The following is an 11,431-nucleotide window of genomic DNA, read 5'->3' as shown; positions in this document are numbered from 1 at the left end:
ACACTGGGGAGGCTTACGCAGCAGAAAAGTATTCCCTCATAGTTCCAGAGGCTGGGAGTCTCCCTCAGGTTTGGTTTCTCCTGAGACCCCTCTCCTGGAGTGGAGATGTCTGTCTTGCTGTATCTCCCACATTCAATGAGCCCAGTCTGAGTTGTCTCTGTCCTAATCTCCTCTTCTTTAAAAACACAAATCAGGCTCCATAGGCTGGCCGGTGGCATGGCCGACGAGGAGGAAGACCCTACTTTTGAGGAAGAAAATGAAGAAAGTGGAGGAGGTGCAGAAGGTGGACAGGGTAAAAGGAAGAAACTTTTTTCTAAAGAATCAGAACTCCTTGACTACAAGTCTAAGGTTATGATGGATCCTGGAACAGGTGCTGATGGTAGCAATTAAGTTGGGCCTTCGGACTAAAGCATTGGACAAGACAGAGAGTGCGATGTATGATGTATGGGGTTTGGGGATGGCCAGAATCCTGAGTCAGTGGATATTCTTGAAGACCTTGTCATAGAGTTCATCACTGAAATGACTCACAAGGCAATGTCAATTGGAAGACAAGGTCGTCTTCTTGATTTGAAAGGACCCAAGGAAGTTTGCTAGGGTTAAAGACTTGCTTACTATGAATGAAGAATTGAAACGAGCTAGAAAAGCTTTTGATGAAGCAAATTATGGATCTTGACACTTTCTGTATTTTCTGAAGCTTCATTATTTTCTGGGGAAACCATGTATAATAACTGTATATTTTCCACAGTAAGGTCTCAGTATCTATCCATGTATATGCAAGATGGAGAAACACAAAGTTTTCAGCTGCTTTTATTTTCAGGTCTTCAATTTTAGAGTGAAATTTGAGCCTTGAATTGCCTGCCCTTATATGACTATACTTGATTTACTTGTTGGGTTTTAATGACCACATGTAAGTTGAAATACCTTGCAAACCATGCAGTTCCTTCTGACTTTGACTCTAAATGATGAAGTAGTATTTAGGTGTTGAGTGTATTTGTGCCTTTGTAGGCTATACAATAGTTGTTTAATATCTGAAATCTAAAGGGCACCATTGATTATGATTGCTAAGATGTTTCGTGTATTCTAAAGTTTTTAGACTACAGAAGTCTAAGAAATTATTAAAAGAGTGAACTGGAAAAAAAAAACACAAATCACATTGATTGGTGTCCATACTAACGACCTTGTTTTAATTTAATTACTGTTTTAAACTCCAAATAGTCACATTTTGAGGTCCTAGGGTTAGGACTTCAATGTATCGATTTGGGGTGGCCATAATTCAGTCCATAACAACGGGATTAACCTCACACATGTACCTCCTCCTAAACAGTTCTGAAATCCACAGGTGTAGACATAATGGACAAAGAGAGGGGATAGGGAAAGAGGCGGGGGCATAGTTTCTGCCTAGAAAGATGTACAGATTTCTTTTCAAACACCTTTCTGTGACCCCTTCAGCCCCCTTGAGTGATTTTACTACTTTATCATTCCCTGCACCATCCATATTCTCTAATGAGCACTTTATACTGTGTATCTCTGCTCAGAACCACCACGTACCCACTCTGTAGGTTGTGCTCTGCTTAAAGACACTTGGGACAGGGGTGAATGACAGCTGAATCCAGGCCTGAATCCACTTGCCAGGGCAGGGGGTGCACAGGACTGCATCTTCCTAAGACTGGGATGTCTTTTTTTTTGATGCAAAAAAAAAAAAAAGGCACATTTTTCTAATTGGTCTCCCCAGATGAGTACTTTCTCTAATTTGTCCAAAATCTTCATCTGGGCAAATGTAACCCTGCCTCTGCCCCCTCATCACCCAGTCCCCTCCCCAGCCGTCTGAAATTTGGTTTTCTTCTGGAACTTCCTTCTCAATCCCCCTTTCACCCACCCAAACTGGTGGCTTGTTCTCAGGTTCTGTTCCACATCATTGGACACAGCTCACCTTTCAACCTTCAACACTCTTGACCTCCTGGACTCCCCAGCAATTGCCTCGTGGCTCCTCTCCTACCCCTGAGATAAATGTGCTGATCCATCTGCCCTTCTCTCTTGACTAGATCTTGGAGATGCCAGCCACACTCCCTTCTCCACCTTAACTATGCGGGAAACTTAGAAATAGATGTCTATCTATTGTCTTCCATCCCTTTTGGATTAGACCTATTTGGGGAACAAAACAACCAGCTTAATGTAAGCAGCCATCCACTCCTCAAGCCCAACAGAGCTACCAATCAACACTTTATCTTCCCAGACAGGTGCCTATGCTCTGTCTCTGTTCGTCAAAATCCCATTTCTTTCCAACTCAAAACCTCTCTGATCCACAAAATGTTCCCTGAACCACTCCCTGCTTCTGAAACAATGGCCTGCAACATTTCTGTAAAATCCATCATTTGTGGCTTGATGTTGGAATTTATTCCCATGTCTGTGGATATGAAGAGAGACTGATAATATCAGAAAAGATAGGGACCCCTGGGTGGCTCAGCGGTTTAGCGCCTGCCTTTGGCCCAGGGCGCGATCCTGGAGACCCGGGATCGAATCCCACATCGGGCTCCCGGTGCATGGAGTCTGCTTCTCCCTCTGCCTGTGTCTCTGCCTCTCTCTCTCTCTCTCTCTCTCTCTCTGTGACTATCATAAATAAATTAATTAATTAAAAAAATTTTTAAAAAGTTTAAAAAAAATTAAAAAAAAGAAAAGATATAAGTAGAATGCAGAGGAAAGAGATGGGAGGGGAATATTCCATCTTTGTAAGTGCATCCTTGAGAACAGAATCCTTCGCCAGAATCCTGTGTCTTCGGGTGTTCAATAACCACCTAACAATGGTGGGAGAGAGAAATTTGCTTGTATTTACTCCCAGGAAGGTAAAGCTGTGTCAGGAATGGCAGTCAGGGTAAAGTTTATGCAAATTTCAACTACAGGGACTGAGATTTATTCCTATCTCCACTTCCCAATACCGCCAAAGTCCAACTATTTCTCCTGCTACCCCCAAATATATCAAGTCAGACTTTTAAGTTGACTGTAAACTCTGTATGTTGCTAAATTCTTCTGATTCACCACCACCTCCTTCTATTATTTATAATCTCAATAAGGGAATAGACTACCAGCATCCTACAGAAGCAAACACACAGGAGCTTTAATCTTCTGTCTCTGGCCACAGAGAAGGGCTATTCTCCTCTGGGATCTCTCTTCCTCAGCCACTCTCCCCTCCAAGTTCTAACACTTCCTCTCCTATCTTTTTGCTTTTGATCCTTCAGCACAGATAAAACATATTTCTTGTTCACATCGCAGTGCTGAGAACCAAATGCTTTCCAGGGCATTTCTGCTCCATGTGGAGACTGAAATCTGGAAAAGAGCTATTGGAAGGAACTGATGTCATGGGTGAAATGACTGATGTCATGGATGAGATCATTCCTGACGTCCTTCATTCCCTTGTGTAGACCCAGCTTTTTATCAAGTAGCATTTTCCTTCTGCCTCCAGGATTTCCTTTAACATGTCTTGCAGGCCAGGTCAACAAGTGATGAATTATTTCAATTTCCGTATGTCTGACAGAGTCTCTATTTTACCTTTGTTTTTGAAAGTTATTTTTGCTGGTAGAGAATTCCAGGTGGATAATTGCTTTTTGCTTTTTGGTTCTTTCAGTACTTTAATATGTGGCTCCACTGTCTTCTAACTCACATTTTTTCCAAAGAGAAGTCTTCTAAAATTCTTATCTTTGTCCCTCTGTATATCATCTGTATGTTTTTCCTTTGGGAGATTTTCTCCTAACCATGATTTTTTTTAAATTTTAACATTAATTTAAAAACCTGTCATGGGCTTCATCCTCACCACCATTCTTACCCAGTTGAATTGGATTATGATGTGCCTTCAAATCTTTTTTTTTTAAACGTTTCTTCTGCTTGATTTTTGTTCAGTTTCTTGGATCTGTGAGATTATAGTTTTCTATAATTTTAGGAAATTTTCAGCCAATTTTTTCAGCCTCCCACAACTTCAATTACACCTACATGATGCTGCTAGTGGTTGATCCAGAGCCCACTAATATTCTGTTGATGTTGTCCATTTTCTTTCCTCCGCATGTTCCATTTTAAACAGTATCTACTGCTGAGTCTTCAAGTTCACTAATGTTTTCCTTCACCATATCTAATTTGCTATTAATGCCACTCAGCGTAATCATATTTCAGACATGGCATTTTCATACTTAAGTGATTGACTCAGGTCTTTTCTATTTTAAACTAAATGTCATGCTTTCCCTCAATATCCTCATAATTTTTTCTAACTTCTTAAGCTTATGGAAGGCATTTATACTGGGTGTTCTAATATCTTCCACACCTCTTACTTAGTGGCCCCTATACTGCAAGGCCCTGTCACTCTTTACCCAGGCAATTGTTCAGGAATGTTTCACAGCTCTTCCCCTTGCGAAATGAGACGACGCCTCTCCCTGAGTGAGGGACAAGTTAGCTTACTGTTTATAGTGGATCCCTCAAGTTTAGTGTCACTTACAATGCAAACACATTGAGTCGCACCCATCTGGGCCACATTGTGTTTCTTTGGTGAGAGGTGGCATATGTTGTCAGCTCTGCCGTGAGTAATAGAGTCCTTGTTCTCTGACCCCAGAATCTTGGAGCTTCTGCCAGCATTGAGGAAACACCAACAAGCTAATTTGTTAGCTTATATATAGGTAAAAATCAAACCTGAGGCCCAGCAGGATACAACAGTGAAAACTGGATAAAATGGTAAAAGTGGTATGAGCTTTTAAAAATCTCAAGGGCTCCTGTGTGGTTCAGTCAGTTAAGAGGCAGACTTGATTTTGGCTCAGGTCATGATTAGGGTCATGCTTTGGGCTTTGCACTAGGCATGGAGCCTGCTTAAGATTCTCTCTCTCTCTCTCTCTCAACCTCCTCACCTAAAAAAATAAATAAAAATAAAAATCTCAAATGAAGGTCAGGTGGGTGCATGCACACATACTCTCATCCTTTGTTTACATAATACAAACTTTTAAACCCACAAGGATTCAGAGTAAATGGATTTCCCCTCCCAATGGCATTAGCTGAACCACTACCATTTAATAAATATTACATTTTACAATGGCTCATTGCATTCACAAAGAGCAAATCAGGAGGATTCACTGTATACCTGTCTATTCATACGTATTTCCTATATTGACTCTGTATAAGTGATTTCCTGGCCCTAGATAAATCCCTCAATTCTCAGTGCATTCTGGAAATCCCCCATTAGTGCTTCTGGCCTGGAGGGCAGCTGTACGGCTGACATGAGACCCACTGAGCCAGAGTCGCTGAAGAGGGGTAAGAAATGGAAGCAGATACTGATGGTCAGCATCCAGAAAAGGCAGAAAACAAAGGAGAAAATGAAGCAGGTGAGGATTATAAGGCACATGATGGAGAAAGTGAAAAAATACATAGTGAGAAGGAACAGAAACATGAAGTCAGGGAGGATACCGAATCAGAAGAAAGGAGAGCAAAGACAACATGGAACTCAGAAGAAAGCAATTTCGGGAAGAAGAACTTGCATGTGGAAGAGTGCATATACCCTGAGCCATGAGCTCAGTGGCCAATGGAACACCAGTGATGTGGACAGGGGGAGTTTGTGTTCAGGAGGACCTGGCCTGGCACCAACTGGAGCAGCAGAGCACCCTGGCATGATGCCCCATCAACTGCTCCCTCTCTACCCACAATGTACCACCAAATGCCATCACCTCCTCCTCCCTAGCTGACTCAGATACCAGCTCCTATGATGCCTATGCAGTCCTGCCTGGCCCCATGACTCTCATCACTCCCTACTCTTCTGGGAGCAGCCCTTCCCCTCCTGGCATTCCTGCAATGCCAGGAAACATCTCAGAACCCTGGAAACCCCTCACGGCACCTGGTGGCACGTGTCCTGATCTCATTTGGGCCTGCAGTTCAGAAGCCGTGGGCCCTACCAGGACTGCCCAGCTTGCCTTGAGTGAAGCTCTCTGGCCTTGGGAGAGACAGTTGATCATGAAGCAGTTATCACTCACCTATTTTGTGTCCAGTGAGGCTAAGCACCATGAGAGTAAGAAAAGAAGACACAGAACTTGTCCAGGAATGAGCTTATCATTGAGGTGAAGAAATAAAATTGATAAAACCATTAAAATACAATGAGATTAAACATAACTAAACTCTGGGGTGGGGGTGGGGGGGTCAAAAGCCAATGCAGCTTGGAGCTGTGCACACATAGAGCCAGGATCATTTAGGCCCTAGTGGGATTTTGCAGGGGGCTGGGCAGTATATCTCTGACCCCTAGGTAGCTGGGGCATTAGGAAACCAACAGTGGCCCAAAGCCATCAAAGACTTACATTCATTATAAAGTCTGAAGCTGGCCTTTGGCAAGAATATAAGGTTCTCTTTCCAGGCCTCCTCATGGACTGTCGGCTCTCCTTAGTAAATCTGTGCGAGCTGCATGACTCCTCGGCAGCTTCCATTCAGATCCCCCATATTTCTCTACTGTCCTGAAAGCTTCATCTCACATTCTGCCCAGAAACAAGTGTAATGCCATCATCTAGGACCCTTATCTATGAGGACTCTTATGATTGTGTTTTTTCTGAAGCCTCAGCCAGGCAAAGAAAAGATTTATCATTGTAACACAATTACTTTTTTTTCTAGGGGGTCTCACTAGCCTTTTTAACAGGTATCACCAATCTGTATAGAATATTCTATTGCTTGACAGATAGCTGATGCTATTGGTACCCTTTCCATATCTGCAACACTCTCCCTTAGGGCTGTTTCTGGCCATGGTAGCCATGAGCAGAACATGTCAGAAATGATAGAGAATTAATGTTTCTAGGAATAGCCTTCCACTAATGAAAGATGGAAAGTTGAAAGACAAACACCCCAGCTTCCTCAGTCTTCATCTGGGGTCACTGTGGGATACCACTATCTCCTGGGAGTCCCAGCAGGATTGACCTCCAGTTCCCGACACTGATAACTAGTTTGATAGCACACCATTAATTGGTTTCCTTCTCTCTCTCTCTTTCTCCCTCCCTGCCTCCCTCCTTCTCCCTCCCTCCCTCCCTTCTCCCTCTCTCTCTCCCTCCTTCTCTCTTTCTCCTCCTCCATCTGTCTCCCCCTTTTGGCATTTTCAGGGATCATCTTCCAAATACATTACTTCCACTCAAATCTTTATCCCTAGGTATATTTCTTGGGGAATCCAAACACAGACAATTACTGAAATGAAATCCTAACTAAATGTGGTGTGAACACTAGTAGAGCTGAACTATAGAAATCTATGATCAGGGTTGAGTCTAACAACCATGTTAGGTGTTTATGCAGACATTTATATTTATCACCAACTACCTATTTGGTGGGGCCCAGGGCAAAATGAAAACTGTTTGAAAGGAGGAGGCAAATGCTGTCAAAGGTACAATAATATAGGGGCACCTGGGTGGTACAGTTGGTTAAACCTCCAACTCTTGATTTCAGCTCAGGTCATGATCTCAGGGTTGTGAGATCAAACCTTGAATTAGGCCTCTCTCTCAGCGAGGAGTCTGCTTGAGATTCTCTCTCTCCGCTTCTCACCCTGCTCATGCTTTCTGACTCTCTCTCTTTTTCAAATAAATAAACTCTTAAAAAATAAATAAAATAGATAAAATAAAATACAAAATGAATTTTTAAAAATATCCTATAATATAAAGCTTTTTCTTTTCTTCTGCAATCTCTCAAACTTGCCATGGTATTTTTTATTAACTGTTATTTAATGTCCTTGCAGTAAAGAAAAAGGAAACAATTAATAGCATTCTTCTTTACACATACAATTCCAGTCTTAAATGCAAATATAAGAGCATGTAACTCATCTGCAGAATTTCCAGAATTATGTAATTCATATTTTGTAGTTAATTTTGTTCTTATCAAAGCAATGGAAATGCTATTTGGAAAAAAACTAACTCAACTGTTTTTATTTCATTTCATGACATACACACATTCTACCAGTAGCCTATACCTCTGTCTTACTGGTGAGTAAGAAAGAACTGAAAGAAAAAAAAAAGTATCATTTGCTCTATCATTTTCCATTTCCTTCTATGTCTTCATTCTCTGCCAAAGTACATGGTTAAAACAGGGAAGCAACAGTAGTAAGGAAGGACATGACAGGGTCCTGTGGTCATCTGTGTTGCTCAGAAAACCACTGCCTTCTTTCTGGAGTGGGTAAGTTCTGTGCTCCTCCTCCTTCCCCACTCCCATCTTAGTCATAGTTGTGCTAACTTTGTATTTGCTTTCAGTCTTTCCTGGACTCCGATCTGTCCTGGGTCCTATGGAATTCTGTGCCTATGGGGCATCTCAAATGGTCTGTATAAATGGATAGTGACAATAAGAACCAATGGACATCCACATTGCATGTCACTACTCAGCTCACGTGCATGCTCCACTATCCCTTTGGACTTCATTTACAAAACACGAATTCAAGGACAACACTATTAAAAGTTTCAAGATGGTGATAGCAGAGTATTAAGCCAGAAGGTGTGGGTCCCTTCTGAGAGTGGGACCTGGACCACTGCACAGATCACCTGCCCTCGATGCCGCCCCTCATCACCAGCCCAGAGAGGGGAACATAGCATGTTGAACACCCTGACATAGGAATCACAGTTCTGCATTATGATCAGCAGATGACCCAATAGATGACCGAGGGCAAGGCACAACTCTTTGATCATCAAAGTCCTTATGAGTTTCCTATATATGATCTTTACAAAGGTCTTATTTCCAAAATTGTATTATTGTACCAGAGAGAGAGAGATTCTCCTTAGAGCTTTTTTCATGTTCAAGCAGGTCTCATTTAAAGCCTACAATGAATTTATTTTTTAAAATATTTATTTATTTATTTTAGAGAGAGAAATAGAGAGACCATGAGTAAGGAAGGGTAAAGGGAGAGGAAGAGAGAGAATCTCCATCAGACTCCCCATTGAGCACAGAGCCCAATGTGCTCTGGGATCAAGACCTGAGCCAGAATCAAGAGGCAGATGCTCAACCAACTGCAGCACCCAGGTGCTCTGAGCTACGATGAAGTTAAAGAACACACCTGCCCCTTTATTTGGAGTCCCCCTCATTCTCACCAGTAAAAGTGACAAAAGCCTGACAGCCTTAGAACCCATCTGGCAAGAGCAAAATCCTTCCTAGACCTTAAGATAAATTCCATGGTTGTTTTTCTCTGAAATTCTTAGGGCTTTGCAGGCTTTCCACTGAGTCATTTTTAAGCTTGAGTATCCCCACAGATACACGCACACATGCCCTTGGCTTTGTTCAAGCACCCACAGCTGCCTGGCGGGGTCACGAGGGCTGCTGTGCCTGCGGACAGAGGCTTGTTGTGCTCCCTGGCTTCCAGCTGTGTTCCCTGCACCTGCCCTCACCTCTGTTCTGTGCATGGCTGGAATGTCTGCTAGTTTTCCGTATTGGGCCGTGGAGGAACACAAACATTTTGTCTTTTCAGAACGAGACTTCACGTGTGCATGTGTGTGTGTATCTAACTTCCTAGAAACCAGAACTGTTTTCTCTTGCCAGGCGCCACAATGGGTCTTCCTGTGCAGGAGGTCATTTCAATAAGGACTTGGAGCTTAGTAAGTGGAGAAAAGAAGGTCATTCTCAGACAGGATGTTGGGAAGACGCCCTGAGTGAGCCTTGCTGGGCAAGAGACGCCAACAGGACCAAGAATGTGGGCCAGTCCCCCAGGAAGTTATTCATGAGCCTGCACTGTATGATAAACAGGCAACCAAAGCCTTTCTAAACAACAAAAATCACAATACTCCGAATTCCAGAAAATCCTCGAACAATGACTAGACATTCCTTATCCCAAATTTGCTTATTTGTGCACCAAATACTTTCAAAGAAACCAGAAACTGGGGTTCTGACTTAGGGCTCAGAGCTGAATGGAGTATAGAAGGAGATGCATGGGCAATAGCCCTGCTCCCTATCCTCCCTTGTGGGGAGTGCTATTCTCCTGTTGATGTGCCAGTCCTGGTCCCTTTGCCTGGAGTTCCCTCTGCTCCCGAAAGGTGTCTTGGGCCGAAGGTCAGTATGAAGTAGCGTTAAGTTTGATCAGCAGGACAGGGTCAAAAGGCAGGGAGGTGCTTCTGCTGTTCATGTCACCAAACTGACCAACTGAGTTGATCAGGCTAGAAAGCTCTTCCTGAATAAGCCAAAAAACTATCTCATATATATGGGAATCTATATCCACCTGACTTGAAAGTGGTATCAAAGTTCCTTGAGGGTACATTTTTTTTTTAAAGATTTTATTTATTTATTCATGAGAGACACAGAGACACAGGCAGAGGGAGAAGCAGGTTCCTCACAGGGAGCCCGATGCAGGACTTGATCCCAGGACTCCGGGATCACAACTTGAGCCAAAGGCAGACGCTCAACCACTGAGCCACCCAGGCGTCCCGAGGGTACATTTTTAATTAAATTATAACATTATTGGGCAGCTCGGGTGGCTCAGCGGTTTAGCGCCGCCTTCAGCCCAGGGCCTGAATCCTGGAGACCTGGGATCAAGTCCCACGTCGGGCTTCCTGCATGGAGCCTGCTTCTCCCTCTGCCTGTGTCTCTGCCTCTCTCTGTGTGTGTCTCTCATGAATAAATAAATAAAATATTTTTAAAAAAATTATAGCATTATTTTTCTGTATCTGTGTACACATATAATGTATACATAATTATAAAATGATATTCTGAATATTGTTTTATAAATAAATATAAATATCTGCAGAATTTAATTTTAAATTCTATTAAATTCTATTAATATTCAATTCTATTCAAAATTTAAAATTAAATTATGCAGACAGTGATATGTGTGTCACTGTCCCAACACTTGTTTATTGGCAAGACCAACTCTCATGGTTCAGTTAAGCTGCAGTTGAACATTTTACTAGTTTCCCTTTCCCCAGTCCAACTACACACCAGATCCCACTTAATCTGCTCCAATTTTGCTTCTATTTTATTTCTATAGCTTCTTTTTTTTTTTAAGATTTTATTTGTTTATTCTTGAGAGACACAGAGAGAGAAGCTGAGACATAGGCAGAGGGAGAAGCTCCCTGTGGACAGCCCGATGCAGAACTTGATCCCAGGATCACAACCTGAGCCAAACAAAGGCAGACACTCAACTGCTGAACCACCCAGGCATCCCTCTGTAACTTCTTCTTAAAGATTTATTTATTTATTTATTTGAGAGAGGGAAAGAAAGAGAGAGAGCCTGCATATAGTGGGGGGAGGGACAGAGAGGGAGAGAGAATCTTAAGCAGACTCCCCACTGAGCTCAGAGCCCAAGGCGGGGCTCTATCTCTGTTACCTTGAGATCCTGACCTGAGCCAAAACCAAGAACCAAGAGTCAGACGCTTAAACAACTGCACCACCCAAGCGCCCCTTGTTCCTATAACTTCTAATGTTCCACACAATTGACTTATTGTTTATTGTTTCCCATTTGTCTCCCACACTTACCTGC

At 42.6% G+C, this 11,431-nt stretch overlaps 1 pseudogene; it reads left to right on the top strand.

Annotated features, from left to right (window-relative positions):
- The first annotated feature begins 216 nt into the window (after positions 1–216).
- On the top strand, positions 217–2,465 carry LOC118353375 (transcription initiation factor TFIID subunit 13-like; annotated as a pseudogene).
- Positions 2,466–11,431: the final 8,966 nt, after the last annotated feature.

The sequence above is a fragment of the Canis lupus genome, chromosome 35 (genome assembly GCF_003254725.2).
Source record: "Canis lupus dingo isolate Sandy chromosome 35, ASM325472v2, whole genome shotgun sequence".
Lineage (NCBI taxonomy): Eukaryota > Metazoa > Chordata > Mammalia > Carnivora > Canidae > Canis > Canis lupus.
This window is presented reverse-complemented; position numbering and strand designations above follow the sequence as displayed.